Source organism: Triticum urartu, chromosome 2 (assembly GCF_003073215.2).
Source record: "Triticum urartu cultivar G1812 chromosome 2, Tu2.1, whole genome shotgun sequence".
Classification (NCBI taxonomy): domain Eukaryota; kingdom Viridiplantae; phylum Streptophyta; class Magnoliopsida; order Poales; family Poaceae; genus Triticum; species Triticum urartu.
The window spans coordinates 37916800-37934817 of NC_053023.1; the positions used below are offsets into that span (position 1 = coordinate 37916800).

The 18018-nt window shown below is 44.6% G+C and overlaps 1 long non-coding RNA gene across 1 annotated transcript; it reads right to left on the reverse strand.

Moving 5' to 3' along the window:
• Nucleotides 1–1098: 1098 nt before the first annotated feature.
• On the reverse strand, nt 1099–7364 carry LOC125535488. Its single transcript, XR_007294690.1, has 2 exons — nt 2755–7364; nt 1099–2654 (listed from the first exon to the last, which is right to left on the reverse strand). It is a non-coding gene; the product is annotated as an uncharacterized LOC125535488 (long non-coding RNA).
• Nucleotides 7365–18018: the final 10654 nt, after the last annotated feature.

An 18018-nucleotide genomic window follows, 5' to 3' on the forward strand; every position in this document is an offset into this window, starting at 1 on the left:
GATCCTGATACTGCACTTGGAAGGTAGTGGTAATCATAACTGCAGTGATATTTGGAGACCATGCAGGTTCAAATGCAAACGATGCAGTTCCCTCCACATTTTCTCATCCGGGCTTGGGACCGGCAAAGGCAGTGTTAAACTACAAAACTACTTAACACAAAAATTAGCAAACACTACATCCAGTTATTCAGAAAAGCACACAATCAACCAAAGGCAGCATTGGCACGACACACAATTGGCAATAAATATTCACACAACGTTTTCACAAGATCATAAGGTCATGGGGCACAAACAAAGAAAGCTAGAGGAGATACTTTTGTGTCTTAAAAATTCAGGACGTATGGACTATGAAACATGATGTCTGGCCTATATATAGCTGGAGTTAAGAGTATGCAATTGGCAGGAATTGTCGAAGTTAGTATTTTTGCTAGTTGCCAACGAAATTGAAATTAGGGAGCTCCCAGAAACCGAGATTATGTAATTATAAACCAGATCAAATTATCCATTAGAAAGACAGTAAGATGTGCGAACGCTTTTTGTCTTTAATCCAGGATGAATGAACTTCGAATTAGCCAGACTGTTTTGCTAGTTGTCAAATTAAAGCTAGGAAGTTCCCCAGCAAACTGAGAAGATGCATTGAATTGAAGATATGTGTAATCCAGATCCCAGTGGAGAAGAACCAATGAGAGAACATCATTTTCTGAAAATCAATTCCATACCAACAAACAGGAATCAGTGGAGATGAAAGTAATCTAAGACATCTGGAATAGAGTGTTCAGCGCAAACTATTTGTTCAGCTTCCAGTTCAGAATTTAACCCTCCATTGTTTTAGTATACGGCAATAATTCCTAGCCTCTTTCTGCATATCAAGTCATCAACATTACCCAGCAAGTCAGGAGGCTACTACTGTTAAATCAACTCAAGTGAGAGAGCCAACAAACTAGGTGGGATCTTTCTTTATCACCAAAATTTAAAAGTCTGTGCACACCAAAAATTGATTGTGTCATAAGATGATCCTAAGGATCTCACCAGGAAATAATTAATAAACAAACCAAGTGTGGACAACTGTATGCAGTATAGCAGACCGACAAATCCAAGTGTCCCAAAGCAATCAAATATATGGAGATATTTTACTGCATATACAGAGCTCATGTACATTGATATAAATTTGCAGCTAAGATATTGCTGCTAGATATAAAATTAGATACAAGCAGCCTATTAAAACCCAGCTTCCGGAAACAGTATGGCAATTAATAGCCAAATGAAAATTTGATTAATCTCCTATACAAGTATGAACTGATATTTCCATTGTTGGACCGTTGTTTGAGACTAAAGGAACTTCCAGTTAAGGCATCATTACTTCTAGCATTTTCTTGATTCGGAGCAAAAGATGAGATCATATTATAAACCACATGCAAGTTGAAGCAGATACCGATGGCACAGAACAGAAACCAAGTAAGATGCTTCAGGACGGTTGGAAGAATCAGATGTGCACACTACTAACTCCAGACTACCACTGAATGCAAGTTCAAACTGAAAGCTGCCACAAAGACCAAATCAAGTAGTATGCTTCAGGATCAGGATTAATCCATTTGCTTCACCGAGTACCCCCACCAACTGACGTTTTGCTAGACTTTCCAACTCAACAATCTTCCAATAAAACCTCCAACAGTGCCTATCAATGAACAGCCCACCTAATGGCTTAAGCCGTTGTCCCCATTTCCTCGCTGACGCAAAAGGTACGCCGGCATACTTAAAAGTTTCTTCAAGGAAAATTAGAACTGGACAATGAGTCAAAACAAGGATGGAGCATATATCCTCTGTCCCAAAATAAGTATCGTGGTTTTAGTTCAAATTAGTCCTCTATCCAAAAAGAAGCTCCCAAACAAGCTTTTAGAACTCTTCACCTCTGCGGATTAGTTTGAATACTCAGACTTGACAGCTAATTGGTTTTCTAGCTAACTAAATAGAAAAATGTGAAATCAGAAGGTCTCCAAGCAAATTTTCACACAGCATGACATCGGATTTCTTTCGTAAAATTGTCAAGTACACCTGCAATGAACAAGAGACCATGATGCCTAACCATTTTGGAGAAAGTTGTTCAACATCAAAAACATGTGAACAAGTATAGAAAGGGAGATAGGGATAAGCCTGGTTTAGGGAAGTTATGCACGCTGATCTGAATTATCCTCATTGTATGCCACATCTGCATAGAACTAAGAGTTACTGACAAGAAAGAACAATGTTTGGAATGTTAAAAGCTAACAGAGAGAAGTTTGACAAGATCAAATCACGAAGAATCTCCTAGAGCTCTGCCCCATTCCAACTATTGAGCCAAAAAGTAGTCCTGGCAAGCCTACGCTCAAATAGAACAACCAAAAATCCAAATAATACTCAGAACAGAAACCAAACTGCTCACATGGAGAAACAAAATAGGAGGAGAATATATCCAAAACAGTCCAGTCACGCCTCAAGACACTTATGAATCCTCAACCATGCAGGCATGACCAACAATTCCAATCCCAAACTTAAGATATCATCCGAGGAGCTAAAGAACAGCCATAAATCACCCAAACCTCTAGCCTTCAATACAATCTCCACTGTCTTGTATCTAAAGGAACAAATGCGCATGCCATGAACGAGATAAAATTCACCTTGTATTATGTGACAGACAGAATCGTTGATTAGCCATTGGAGATTGGAGAAGATAGGAACAAAGCTAATTTTTGCATTGAGAGCAGACCAGACACTGACCTGACTCTACAGGGCACACCCACCAATTCCAACATATACTGCAAAGAACAAATCCAGCATGCCAACAGATCAACAGAAACACATGGATGGGGAGTACAGATAACAAAGTAAACCAGAGAGGATGAGAAACCACAAAGGTAACATATTTTGAATGGCTACCAGCATGGCTTGATCTGCAACCACAGGAAGGCGGAAGCAAAAAACCACAATCAATGCTACAAGCAAAAGGAAACCAAGACAACACAAGTTTCTTCAGGAGATAACTCAGCATAAGATAATTTTTCGGTTGTAGAGAGGTTTTTTCGGTTGTAGGATGTCCCATCAAGACTGAAGCCCCAGAGCAACCTTCGAATCTTAAAGATCCACCAAATAAATCTGAATGTTCAAATTGTCTCCATAAGATAATTTATATGTTGAACAAATTGCAATGAATTGGAAAGGTGTAGGGTTTAGAAGATCTTCAAACAGATAACTCCACATCAGGGTGGACCTAAATAAGTCAATTAGGACCTGCAGCCACCTTCCCATTAAACAGCTAAATAATGCATCAAAAACAGTTAGGGGCTAGGATAAGCCTGCTTGGCTGGGAGAGATCAGTTAGGCAACGACACCAGTTCCAGATAGCGAACTATATTATCTCTCATCCATGTCAATATCTGCAAGGACACATAGTTACCAAGGGCAGAGAAAACCATAGGAAGTATAATGTTCAAAACAAATCAGGAAATATTGAAGTCAACAGAAGAAACCGCCTGTAACATGGTGAAACAAAACAGAGCACCTTCCGGAAAGTCCCCAGAACCAACAATCTATATCAGAGATGTTGTAAGCTAAATTTGACTGTGCAAACAAAGAAACTAAATCAAGGAGGATTGATTATCCGAGCACTGTTCACAAATTCTCTGATCCCATCCCATGTTTAACTATCCAATCCACAACTTCAATCCATAAGGGAAACATCAGCACATAAGATCCTAGCTTATAACCATCCACTGAGCCATAACCAATCAAAATAACCATGAACAGTAAGGCAAACCTCGATCCTTTGATTCATCACTCCACAACATCCTGCATCTCAAGGAGCACAAACGCATACCACAAGCGAGATCAGCTGTACTCGTATTGAGGGACAACGGTACTGATGAGCCATCAGACAAAGACAGAAGAACTCAAGGTATAGCCACTCAAATCTTCCATCACCGAGCACAGATGAGGGATCCAGTAAACCAATGTGACCGAACATGGGAAACTGACCTGCCTCAAGCCTCCTTCCTATACTGTTATACACCATAGGGAGTTTCCTGTCCAAACCAGATCCAGATCCAGTCCTGCAAGCGAACTCACGGAGGTGGCGCTAACAAATGAAGGTTTGGGCACAAACTCCTAACTATTATATCCTGCAACCCACACTTGCAGAAGACCAATAGAACATAGGGATAAAGAGTTAAAGATAACGACGAAGAGCTAGATCGCAAACCAAAATATTAACACAGATTCCGCGTCATTACCCAAATGACCTCGGCTAAAACAAATCTGCAACCACAGGAAGGGCAGGAGCAAAAACCTATATCAAAGACATGGCCAAGCAGCTAAATGAAATTAAAAGAAGGATGGCAAGAGTTATTTTCGGTTGTAGGATGTGCCATTGGTCAAAAACTTCGGATTATCCTTAGATTTATGCATATGAATCTGTATTATAAAATATTGCCTAGTAAGATAATTTGTAGTTTTACTTAAGTTAAAATGAATTGAAACAATACTAGTGGATTTAGAAGATTTGCAAACAGATTCATCATCAGGTTGGGCTTGAGTTTGCCAACTACAACCTGCAATGAGCAAGAGACCTTTCTGTAAATTTTCAGTTAGGGGGAAATGTTAAAGCATTGATCAAACGATGGGCAGGAACAAATAAGCCTGTCTCCGATAGGAAGTTCAGCTATGGTTGACGGACAACAACAACACCAGTCCGAAACTGCAGTTATATCCTTTCCATGTCAAGTATCTGCAAGAGCTGAGAATTACCGACTAAGGCAGATAAAACCTAATGTCATTACAGTTCAATAAGGAAGGTTGAAAAAGTTTGAGCCACAAAAGGAACTGCCATGCTGAGGCAAAATAGGACCGCCCGCAATTCCAATTTCTGGAAAACCATCAACAGATCACAATCAGAATTTGTTGGGAGACTAATTGAACTCTGGAGAAGAAGAAATTAATCTGAGAAGGTAACGATCATCCAATGTAGACCACCAAGACAATAGGTGCTCCCGCTAAGCCATATAACCCAATTTCTGAAGAACCACCAACAAATGCAAATCAGGATTGTCGTAGACTAAAGGTGAGCTATGGAGAGAAATAAATGAAATGGAGGAAGCAATGATTCCAAAGCAGATCAGCAAGAAGAAGACCACCCCCGTCGCTAAGCCAAATCCAGATTTCTGGAGATCCATCAATGATAATCCAAATCAGAACCTCTAGAGAGTAAATTATTTTACTATGTAAATGAATATGAAGAAGTTAAGTCAAAGTGATCGGAAGAAGACCAGCCCCGCCGCTAAGCCAAATCCAAATTTCTGGAGATCCATCAATGATAATCCAAATCAGAACCTCTGGAGAGTAAATTATTTTACTATGAAAATGAATATGAAGAAGTTAAGTCAGAGTGATCGAGAATTTGAGATCATCCAAACACGGATCACAAGTTCCAGGTTGATGAGCAACCCAAAACTTCAGTTAGAACACCAAAACATGTCCTCCGGTGAGAACCAGAAGTGAGAACCAGAAGACCACACGAACGACAGCCATTCAAATCTACCTGCCTCAAATCCCCTTCGACATACAACACCCCAGGGATCTCCACATACCAGATCCAGTCCTGCAACCAACGCATGGAAGCAAACACAAATGAACCAACAGTCAAGACACTGACCTGACACCGTGACACGTACAAAGCACATGTTTGCATGTAGTCCCCGGCTTCCTAAATATATCAGATAGCAATGGGCAGGAAGACTAACGCAGGGATCAAGAGTACAGATAACCAATCAAACCACAAAGAGATAGTAGATGGCAAACCAGACGAATTTTAACAGATTCAGGCTCACTACCAGCATTGTCTGAGGCCAAAACAAATCTGCAACGACATGGAGGGCAGAAGCAAAAAACCTAAATCAAAGACAAGAACATGTAGCTGTATTAAATAAAAATAAGAGGATAAGAGATTAAGTTTTTTCCGGTTGTAGGATACGCCACTAGTTTGAAGCTTCATTCTTGCACCTTTGCAGCTAAATCTGAATTTGAAATATTGCCTAGTAAGAAATCTTAGTACTATTATCTAAGTTAAGGAATTGAGAAGATAGATTCAGAAGAACCGCAAACTCATCAGGTCAGGTAGACAACACAAGCTCCAATTATATCCCTTGCAAGGCACCATCTGCAAGAGCTGAGAATGACTAAGGCAGGGAAACTAATGTTTGCTGAAATATAATTATTTCAATAAGAAAGGTCCAGAAAGTTGATCCCCATAAGAAGAAACGCCATGGAGAGCCAAAATAGGACCACCCGCCGCTAGGCTATGTAATTCCAGTTTCTGGAGAGCCAGCAGCATATCAAAATCAGAGTTGTTGGGAGAATAATTGAATTGTGCAGAAGAACAAATTGAGCAGAGAGTGATCATGCAAACGCAGGTCAGCAAGAAGACGAGTGGCTCCCGTTAGGCACTGTAATCCCAATTTCTGGACAGCCAGCAAAATATCCAAATCAGAATTTGTACCTTACAGTGCAAACCAAGAAACTAAATTAGGAGGGATTGACATATTATCCAAACGCAGATCGTGTATTCCATCCTATATAGCTTGATAAGAGATAGAAAGCTTGATCATCCGAGAAAATCTGACCATATCAGAATAACCGTTGGACTGTAACCAATCAATCAGAATAACCATGAACAGAAGTCAAACCTCGCCCCTTCATCTATATCGTCTGACCAGAACTAGCGCCCGCTCAATTGGTTCTGCATCTAGGATGAGAGCAGAGCACATACAGCAAAAGCTAGATCAGCCGGCACAGCAAGAATCCACGAGGGTCTCGAATTCACCTCGTATTAACATCACGACGAGGGCGCTCGATCGGGGACATGGAACCGGAAGGCCCTTCAATTCAATTCAAATCTGAAACCACCGACGAGACGAGCGCAGGCAGGTGACGGGACCAAGGAACCGATCGGACCGAGCACGAGAAACTGACCTTGCTCCGGCCCTGGGGTCGCCCGAAACCAAATCAGCCGCAGAAGCAAAACCGAACGGCTCGACGGAATCCCCGGTCGATCGCTCCCCGGAGGCGGACGAGACGGGCCGAATTCCCTGCGAGCACAGGGAGCAGAGGCGACGAGGGATTCGAAACGAATCGAGACGACGAGAGAAAGGAAAGGGAACAATCGCGGAGACGCGATGAGGCGACTTGGGCGAGAGCAGAGGCGCGGCCCGAACGAAAGCTCAAAGGAGGCCAGAGCGCGGGGAGGAGAGGGCGCACCTGGGGCGCCTTTTGTAGTCGGGGCAGAGGCGGTGGGGGAGGCCTGGCGGCTGGCGCCAACCGATTCCTTACCGGACACGGCTTCGCCGCGCTGGCGAGCCCACCCGCGTGTTAGGCAAGGCATAATTGTGCTTTCGGGTCACGGGGGGGGGCGGCGGAAATCAAACGGGAGCGGAGCTGGTGAGACCGGACCGGGTTTGGTTTTGGTTCGGGTGGGCGGGCGGGCGGTCGGCTGGCAGGTCGGCAGAGCCATGCGACGCGGAGATAAATGTGGGCCGGACCCACGGAACGGGAAATCTCTAGGGGGCTCGCTGCTCGGGGGTTGCGACGGGCCATGTGACGGGAGACGTCGTCTGTTGAATGAAATATGAGATGGGCCTAAAGCCCATATAATAATTTCAGATTTGATTTTTAAGAGCTCATGTAGGTGGCATGACAAGGTGGTGGGAAGTTTAGTCCCACCCCGGAAGTGAAAGGAGAGTTGGAGTGGTTTATAAGGGATTCTCTTCCTCATGCTATTGGAGCTTGAGAAGAGATGAGGCCCTCCGCACTCCTCCTCCTCCGCTCGCTGCGCCGGTCAGGAACGGGGACGTACTTTAAGCGTTGGCAGACTAAAACCACCTTATGGCTCACTGCCATGAACGTGTTCTGGGTCGCCGGTGTGACTAGGCCACTGTCATGTTCCTCGGGGCAGTTCTGAGCGTGATTGGAGATAAGCTGGTTGACGCATATTTGCATGTGCGGTCTGCCAAGGACTTGCGTGGCAAATGACTCGCACGGAAAAGGGGTCGAAGGAACTTCTGTGGCCAACATGGTGCATCATAAGAACTCCAATTCCCACAAGCCCAAGGGAAAGAACGGTGTCCAACAAAGTGCTGACTTTTAAGAAGAAGGGTAAGAAAACCTTCAAGAAGAACAAGAAGGATCAGGGCTGCTTTACTTGTGGTTCGCTTGAACATTGGGCCAACAAGTGCCCAAACAAGTATAAGAAGCAAGGGCAGGACTCCAAGTCCGTCAATATGATTGTGAGCAACAATGAGAGTGGTGCATCTGGGTATGGTAATTTATTTGCTGTATTTTCAGTTTAGCCGTCCACCGATTGGTGGGTCGACACAGGTGCAGGTGTTCATGTGTGTGCTGACATTTCATTGTTTTCTTCTTACCAGGCCACAGGTCACGGGTCCGTACTGATGGGGAATGGCGCGAGTGCTTCTGTTCTTGGTGTTGGCACGGTCGATCTGAAGTTTACTTCGCGAAGGATTGTGCAGCTGAAAAACGTGCAGCATGTCTCCGCCATCAAGAAGAACCTCGTTAGTGGCTCCCTTCTATGTAGAGAAGGGTTTAAGTTGGTATTCGAGTCTAATAAATTAGTTATTACGAAATATGGACTATTTGTTGGAAAGGGTTATGAATGCGGAGGCATGTTCCGCCTTTCTCTTGCAGATCTATGTAATAAAGTCGTGAACAATATTCATTTGAGTGTTAATGAATCTGAAGTATGGCATTCACGTCTTTGTCACATTAGTTTCGGTGTTATGACACGGCTAGCAAAATCGAATTTAATCCCGAGTTTCACTTTAGCCAAAGGTTCTAAGTGCCATTCGTGTGTGCAATCTAAGCAACCTCGCAAGCCTCACAAAGCAGCAGAGGAGAGACACTTGGCGCCACTGGAACTCATACATTCTGATCTTTGTGAGATGAATGGTGTGTTGACTAAAGGTGGAAAGAAATATTTCATGACTTTGATAGATGATTCCACTAGATATTGCTATGTGTATCTGTTAAATACTAAAGATGAGGCTCTACACTACTTCAAAATCTATAAGGCGGAAGTTGAGAATCAACTTGAAAAGAAAATTAAACGAGTCCGGTCAGATCGTGGTGGAGAGTACTTCTCGAAAGAGTTTGATGACTTTTGTGCGGAACACGGCATTATTCACGAGAGGACGCCTCCCTACTCACCCAGTCAAACGGGGTTGCCGAGCGGAAAACCCGTACTCTAACTGATTTGGTTAACGCCATGTTAGATACGTCGGGTTTATCCAAGGCATGGTGGGGGGAGGCTATAATGACATCCTGTCATGTCCTGAATAAAGTTCCGACAAAGGATAACGAGATCACTCCTTACGAGAAGTGGACCAAGAGAAGGACAACACTCTCGTACTTACGTACCTGGGGCTGCTTGGCGAAAGTTAATGTGCCGATCCCCAAAAAGCGTAAGCTTGGACCAAAGACTGTGGACTGTGTTAATTTGGGCTACGCTATGAATAGTGTTGGCTATAGATTTCTAGTAGTGAAATCTGAGGTACCTGACATGAAAGTCGGTACAATTATAGAGTCTAAAGATGCTACATTCTTTGAGGACATTTTTCCCATGAGAGATGTACAAAGCACTTCTAGACAGGAATCTGAGGAGACTCCTGAACCTGCCATTCCGATGGAATATTATAATCAAACACATGATGAAAATCCAGAGGAGGATAATAAGGAATCCCTTGGTAGGGGCAAGAGACAAAGGACTGTAAAGACCTTTGGTGATGATTTCTTCATATACCTCGTGGAGGATAATCCCACTTCTATTTCAGAAGCGTATGCATCTCTAGAAGCTGACTACTGGAAGGATGCGGTCCGTAGCGAGATGAATTCCATCATGGCTAACGGGACTTGGGAGCTTACTGAACGTCCTTATGGTTGCAAACCATTGAGATGCAAGTGGGTGTTCAAGAAGAAGCTTAGGCCCGATGGTACGATAGAAAAGTACAAGCCTAGGCTTGTGGCCAAGGGCTACGCCCAGAAAGAAGAAGAAGATTTCTTCGACACTTATTCATCTGTGGCCAGACTGACCACCATTCGAGTATTACTCTCGTTGGCGGCCTCGCATGGTCTTCTCATTCATAAGATGGATGTTAAGACGGCTTTCCTGAACGGAGAGCTAAAGGAGAAAATCTATATGCAACAGCCTGATGACTTTGTGATGGATGGTCAGGAAGGAAAGGTGTGTAAGTTGGTGAAATCTTTGTATGGCCTGAGACAAGCGCCTAAGCAATGGCATGACAAGTTTAATGAAACGTTGACATTTGTTGGCTTTGTTGTTAATGAGGCCGACAAATGTGTATACTATCGCTATGGTGGGGGCGAAGGAGTTATACTGTGTTTATATGTTGATGACATACTGATATTTGGGACTAATCTCAAGTTGACCGAGGAGGTTAAGTCTTTCCTATCTCAGAACTTTGAGATGAAGGACCTTGGAGTGGCTGATGTTATCTTGAACATCAAGCTATTGAGAGATGATGAAGGTGGGATTACACTTCTGCAATCCCATTATGTTGAGAAGGTGTTGAGTCGTTTTGGATATTTGGACTGCAAACCATCTCAAACACCATATGATTCTAGTGTGCTGATTCGAAAGTCTAAAGGCACAGCTATAGATCAATTGAGATACTCTCAGATTGTTGGTTCACTCCAGTATCTAGCGAGCGCAACGAGGCCTGACATCGCATTTTCTATTAGCAAACTGAGCCGATTTGTTTCCAAACCGGGTGATGTACATTGGCGTGCTCTTGAGAGAGTTATGCGCTATCTGAAAGGTACTATGAACTATGGACTTCACTATACCGGATACCCGTCGGTACTTGAAGGGTATAGTGATGCGAATTGGATCTCTGATGCTGATGAGATGAAGGCCACAACTGGGTATATATTTACTCTTGGAGGTGGTGCTGTTTGCTGGAAGTCTTGCAAGCAAACGATCTTAACAAGATCGACAATGGAAGCAGAATTAACAGCATTAGACACATCGGGTGGCGAAGCAGAATGGCTTCGAGATCTGTTGATGGACTTGCCAGTGGTTGAGAAGCCGGTTCCGGCCATCCTTATGAACTGTGACAATCAAACAGTTATTGTCAAGGTGAAGAGTTCAAAGTAGAACATGAAGTCCAATAAACACATAAGAATGAGATTGAAAGCTGTTAGAAAATTGAGGAATTCCGGAGTGATAGCGTTGGATTATATTCAAACGGCTAAGAATCTGGCAGATCCCTTTACTAAAGGGCTATCACATGTTGTCATAGATAGCGCATCAAGGGAGATGGGTATGAGACCCACATGAGTTGCCATGGTAGTAACCCAACCTATGTGATCGGAGATCCCGTGAAGTAGGACCTGGGAAAACAAGCCAGTGGTGAACTGAGGAGAGTAACTTTACTAACCCACTCCGTTGGAGATGCAATACTCTCGGAAACTGTATGGAAGGATGACTACTGTCTTAATGTGTTCCAAGGCTTATATGCATAAGCAAGATGCTATCCTACAGAGCGATCTTTGGAGGAACACACTTATATGAGCCCGACTGCTGGTCACGGTTTATGAGATTGGGGTGATCTCTAGCAAGCTCATGAACAGGCCAGGAGTGTGACTAATATGCTTCACCCGAGGGATCGGCCTTCGGCAGCCTCGTATCAGTGAGACTTGTGGTGAAACTTCTTGACGCCAAACTGACAATTCAAGGTATAATCCATTGTTCAGTTGTGAAGGAGTGTAACTACTTGGTCTAGGTGGAGCTCAACCTTAATCGGTCTCCACTGAGATGCTGGTATATCAAAACAGCATTTGGAACAAAGGACAAAGTGGGCCCCTGAGATCTGGTGGGGGATTGTTGAAATATGAGATGGGCCTAGAGCCCATATAGCAATTTCAGATTTGATCTCTAAGGGCCCATGTAGGTGGCATGACAAGATGGTGGGAAGTTTAGTCCCACCCCGGAAGTGGAAGAAGAGTTGGAGTGGTTTATAAGGGATTCTCTTCCTCATGCTATTGGAGCTTAAGAAGAGATGAGGCCCTCGCGCACTCCTCCTCCTCCGCTCGCCTCGCCACGCCTCCTCACGATGCGCCGCGGGTTGCGGGATTGAGCCGAGCCGAGCTCACTCCTATGCGCTTCTTTTTGCCGGTCAGGAACAGAGAGTCTTTGACAGGTAAGGCCACGACCTGAGACGTCGGATCATGGGCTACCGACTTGGACGTGGATTCAGCCCACGTCTCTCCACGCGCAGCCGCACATATATATGTGGGGCGCTGCCAATCCTAGCCGCCACGAAACAGAACGCATCTCCGCCTCCACGCCCACGTCGTTCCTCTGCTGCTGCTGCCGCCGGCGACTCCGTCCCGTTCACCGCGTACACAGTTGACGGGAGAGCAGGCCTCTGAAACCCCGCTTCTCCGGATCCTGTACGGGAGAGGGGCGATTAGGTTTTTGGGTAGCGACTACGCGACTGCTCGCTTCTGTTCATCTACATCCACATCACCTTCGTCATCACCATGTCGACCGACGCCGACCGTGCCGCCGCTGAGAAGGCCGAAGCCGACAAGAAGGCCGCCAGGATGCCGCGGCTACTGCCACCGCCACCGCCGCCGCATGGCCGATTGGAGGGTATACGTCGTTTATCCCTCCCATGTTTCTTTCTGTTATAGCAGTACTAGCGATATGCGTAGATGTTTCTACTATATGCGTAATAATGCTCTGTTAGATCGTAACCAGTGTGTTATCAATATTGTCAATGTCATGCTCATGATTTATTCATGGATTAATTTAATCGGAAAACTGCCTATTTACTTATCAGCGTCCGTGGCCGCCGTTGATCGCCGACCGTGTCCGTGAGGAGCGTTGCCCTGGTCCTAAACGTGATCCGCCGAATCAGCTGCTGTGTTTACGCGACCAATGTGCTCACTTGTTTTGTTTTAATTTCTCCCAAACACTCACTCCGTCTGGGTTTACTAGGCCCCCTCTTATTTTGAGCTAAAACTTGACCTAGAAATTTAACTATCAATATATAAACTATATATAACGAACCAACCTGTGGTTGATTTTTTTTTGAGACAACTTCGCAAAGTATTAGATCGTCACAATGTTTACAGGGACGAATGAAATACCGTCTGGCTGGCCTAACCAAACATGACGGCCAACTCCCAAATTTAAAACATGTTTTGCTAGGTTGTGAACATCAAAGTTTAAACTCCTAAACTGATGAACTAAGTTACAAGAAGTAAAAGAAGAAATTTGTAACTTGATCTCCCTAATGATTGGACCATAGACCGCAGCACTGCCTCCTTCTACTTCGTTTACCACCTCTTTACAATCTGTAGCAGCATATACTCTTGCAAGATTCAAATCGGCAGCAAGATCAAGGCCCTCTCTGACCGCCAAAGCTTCAAGTGTGGTTGGATCAGCAATGTGTTTGAAAATAAGTGCTGATGCCCCTAGAAAGCTTCCATCTCGCTCCCTGCAGATCGCAACAACAGCTCCATACCGACCCCCGCGACCTACCGCAGCATCCATGTTCAGCTTCACAAAGCATTCTGGAGGGGTGATCCAAGCAGAAGGGCGCCGTTCAACTACCCTCGATCCTTCCACCAAGGTTCAAGTCCTAATGCTCGCATTTACCCTAAATTTATTTTCAGGAATTCCGGCGATACGCGTTCAATGGGAGAAGACGTCCCCACTTTGCGTCTGTACTGTGTTTATATTTTAGTAGTCTATATAGATGATCAAAGTCTGGCCCAAAATACGAAGGGTCTAATAAATTCGGACGGAGGTAGTAGTAATTTTTACTTATTTATAATGTCCGGCGTGAACACACTGATCACTGTATAAGTCGCTGCACGCGTTAGGAATAAAATAATTAGGATAACCAGCAAAAACACCCGTGCGTTGCAACGGAAGAAAAAAAAATCAGAATCTTCGATGACCATGGTCACATTTTAATGCATCACCGATATACATTATCACTCTCAATTTGATGAACTCATGAACATATTCTAAACTCGTGAACATATTTGTAAACATGAACACGTTTACAATTTTTTGAACATTTTCTAAAATCAAGAACATTTTATACAATTTGCAAAAAAAAATTGTAAACATTTTTAAACAATTTTCTTGAATCACCGAACATACTAGAATGGACGAATATTGTTTTGGAAATTGGTGGTACAATTTCTGCATTAAAAAATGATTTATCAGACATTTTTTAAATGCATCATCATTTCCTTAAATCAGCAAATACTTTATTCAGTACGAACAATTTCTGAATTTTAAGTATATTTTTCCGTTTGTGAACATTTTTTGAATCAGCAGATTTTCTTTCAATTTCATTAAATAATACGTCCACTTTTTTAAACATCATGAGAATTTCTTGATTTCCCTTACAATTATTTTCAAAATTTCAGACATTTTTTGAATAAGCAAACATCTTTCTATAAAATCATAAACATTTTGTGAATCTACAAACATTTTATGATTTATTAAACATTGTATTTCAAAATTATCATTTTTAAAAAAATCCGGAACTTTTATGAAGTCCTAAATTATTTAAAACTGAAAAAACGAAACAAAAAAACTAAAAACTAAAAACTAAATAAATAGCAGACCGTCCGTACATGGGCCGGCCCAAACGGGTGCGCTGTGTCTCCTCCTGGCGCACAGAGCGCAGTATAGGAGGTCCCTACTACATGGGCCAGCCCAGGTGGGGGATTTCCGTATATGCAACATTTTTTATCACTTATAGGTGGCCTTGGATAATATTTTGCAACTTTGGTGACAATTTCCATGATGTACTGCAAGAAGTAATAACCCCTTATTATTAGGTACTAGCGAAACCACCTGTACGTTGCAACAGAGAAGAAATCATAATCTCCAATGGCGATGACCATATTTTGCTGCATCACCGAGATACGCTATCACTCTCATTTTTGTGAAATCATGAACAATTTTTGGGAATCATGAATATTTTTTTAAACTCGTGAACATATCTGAAACCGTGAACATTTTTCATATAGGTGAACATTTTTACAGATTTTCAAACATTTTATAAAATCATGAATATCTTATACTATTTGCAAACATTTTTTAAATTTTGAACATTTTCTAGAATATTATTCTTGAATAGACGAACATATCTAGAATTGACGAACATTTTTTCTAGAGATTGTTTGGTGGAATAATTTTTGAAATTCCCGGTTTTGAAAAAATTTCAGAACTTTTTTAAAGTGCAAATTATTTATAGATTGAAAAAAACAAAGACATAAAATAAAAATGAAATTTAAAGAACAAGCCGTCGAACATGGGCCGGCCTATGCAGGCGCGCCGTGTCTTCTCTCAGACCGCAGAGCACGGTATAGAAGGTTCCTAGTGGGTCGGCTCGGACGGGGATTCCCGTGTGTGAAATGTTTTTTTATCACATATAGATGGCATCGATGGGTAATCCCCGCTTATTAGCAATCGACTTATGTTTGGTAACCGTCATTGGTTGTCCTTCTTTATAAGGGTTGCGACAACGCATCCCCTCATATTGTATATATAGCCTTCAATCATCATCAGTAAAAAACAACGATTCCATCATTTTCTTTTCTTTCTAATACGTTATCAGCATGATCTGGCCGAGAGCGGAAGGCCGCGATAGAAGAGAAGAACAACGATTTCATTTAGCGCTCATGGCGAGACACCTTCCGGCGTCGAGGAATTGGAGCCCAGGTGCCGACGCTCAACCGCGGCGTCCTCCAGCGCATGGTTTGGTCTCGTCCTCTCCTTCCCCTTCTTCCAGATGCAGATCGTGGCGCATTAGAGCAAGTCTAGTATAACCCTCAAACCCTCAAACCCCTAAAAATAACTGTTTTTTTACAGTTTTCGTCGAAAAAAAGCCGTAGACTAGAACCTCTAAACCCTCAAACCCGTAAAAAAAAAATTAGAGGTCCAACCCTCAAACTGTTTCCCAAGCAGTAGAAGTGAGGGTTGAGAGGAAAAACTCCCCCCAACCCGCACTCCTCTTTCCTCTCGCGTGGGAGGGAAGTTTCATCCTGCCTCCCCGGCTCCTCCCGTCGCCTCGCCCCGCGCTGGCCATGGAGGCCTCCGCCGCCGCCGCGCCCCCGCCCGCCGCCCCGCCCGACTCGGGGCCCGCCCCCGCCCCGACCGGGGCCGACGTGGTGGCGGCGACCCACGTCGGGGCCAAGCGGCGGCGGGCGGGCCTCGCCCCGCCTCCTCCCGCCTCCCCGGCTCCCGCCCCGGCCCCCGTCCCCGCCCCGGCGCCTGGCCCCGCCGCCGCGCCCGCCCCCAAGAAGAGCCGGCCAAAGGCGGCCTCTCATGGGCCGCGAGGGGCGGCCTCCAAGGTCGCCGGCTCGTCCCAGCCGTGAACAAGCCGCGAAGAAGCCCGCGGCGCGGAAGAAGCCCGCGGCCCCGCCCACCGTCGTCGTCGAACCTCCTCCCGCCGCGCACGAGGTGTTCGAGGAAATGGCAACCCCATCCTCGTTCATGGACCTCCTCCAAAACGCGGAGGTGGACCTCAGAGCTCCACCTCTAGACCCCTTTAGGGTTGGTGACGACTTGGAGGAAGATGAGGAGGATGAAGGGGATGACGAGGAGGAGGTGGCCGAGATAGGGGAGGAGGCATTCACCGCCGCTTCCCGCCCACACGCACGGTCGACAAACTACACCGAGGCGGAAGATATCCTCTTGGTTCGTGCTTGGGCAGCTGTGGGGGCGGATGCAAGCACCGGCACTGATCAAACCGGTAAACGGTATTGGCAAAGGATCGAGGACACGTATTGTAGGATCAAGCCGAAGAATAGTGGGTTCATCTCTCGCACTTACCGGTCGCTTCAAGGCCGGTGGGAGTTGATGAAGCCCGCTTGTGCTCGTTGGAGTGCGGCCATGGACCAAGTGAGGGATGCACCACCTAGTGGAACCGTGGAGAGTGACTATGTGAGTACATATCTCTTCACTATTTTGATTATGTGTGTGTACTATGCTATTGGTGGGTTCTTATGTGATTATGTGTGGTTGATAGGAGACAATTGCCGGCATGAGGTACAAGGAGATGGCTGCTTCCAAGGGCAATCCATTCCCATTTAAGCATGCTTGGGCAATTCTTCAAACCTTTGACAAGTGGAAGTTGAGGGATAAGAGACCGCACCCAAGAAGTCGGCAATGCTTAGGATGGATGATAGTGAAGATGAGGAGGAGAGTAACTTGGGCAAGCCCGAGGGAAACAAGAAGGGCAAGCTAAGGGTGAAGATGGAAGGAGAGGCGTCAAGCCTAAGGGAGAAGATGGAGCACATGATGAAGGCAAGAGAGGAATTGACAACGAAGACATTGGAGACGAAGCTTCTTATCACCAAGAAGAAGAAAGAGGTTAAGCTTGCACAAGTTGAAGCAAAGCGCAAAGCCGACTTGGAGGAGAGGATGATCAAGCTCAAAGAGGCAAATGTATGGAAAGAACTCATGGTGGAAGAGAAGGAGCACATGATGATGTCCAAGAAGGACATGGATCAAGACCAATTGCAATGGTAGAAGGACTACAAGGAGGACATCGCGGAGAGGAAGAGGATGTTCCCTGATGCGTCCTCTACTTTTCGAGGTGACACTCCGATGAGTAGTTGTGGCGATGGCGGTGTGGACGACTCCGCCGGCGCCTATGGAGATGCTTGATGGAGCCCGAATGTGGTCTAGGAGATGGCGCCGAGGTGCAACTTTTTGGTGATGGTGCCGATGAAAGGGGGAAGATGATGATTTTGTGATGTAAACTATTAAACCATGCATCAATGATTGTCATTGGGTAGTTTGTTTGAGGTTGATTGTGTTTTTGTAGTCATAAATTGTGATATGTGAAATGATAGATTTAAAGATTGGGATTGAGACAAAGACTAGAACCCTCAAATCCAACCCTTAATTAGACCCAACCCTTAATT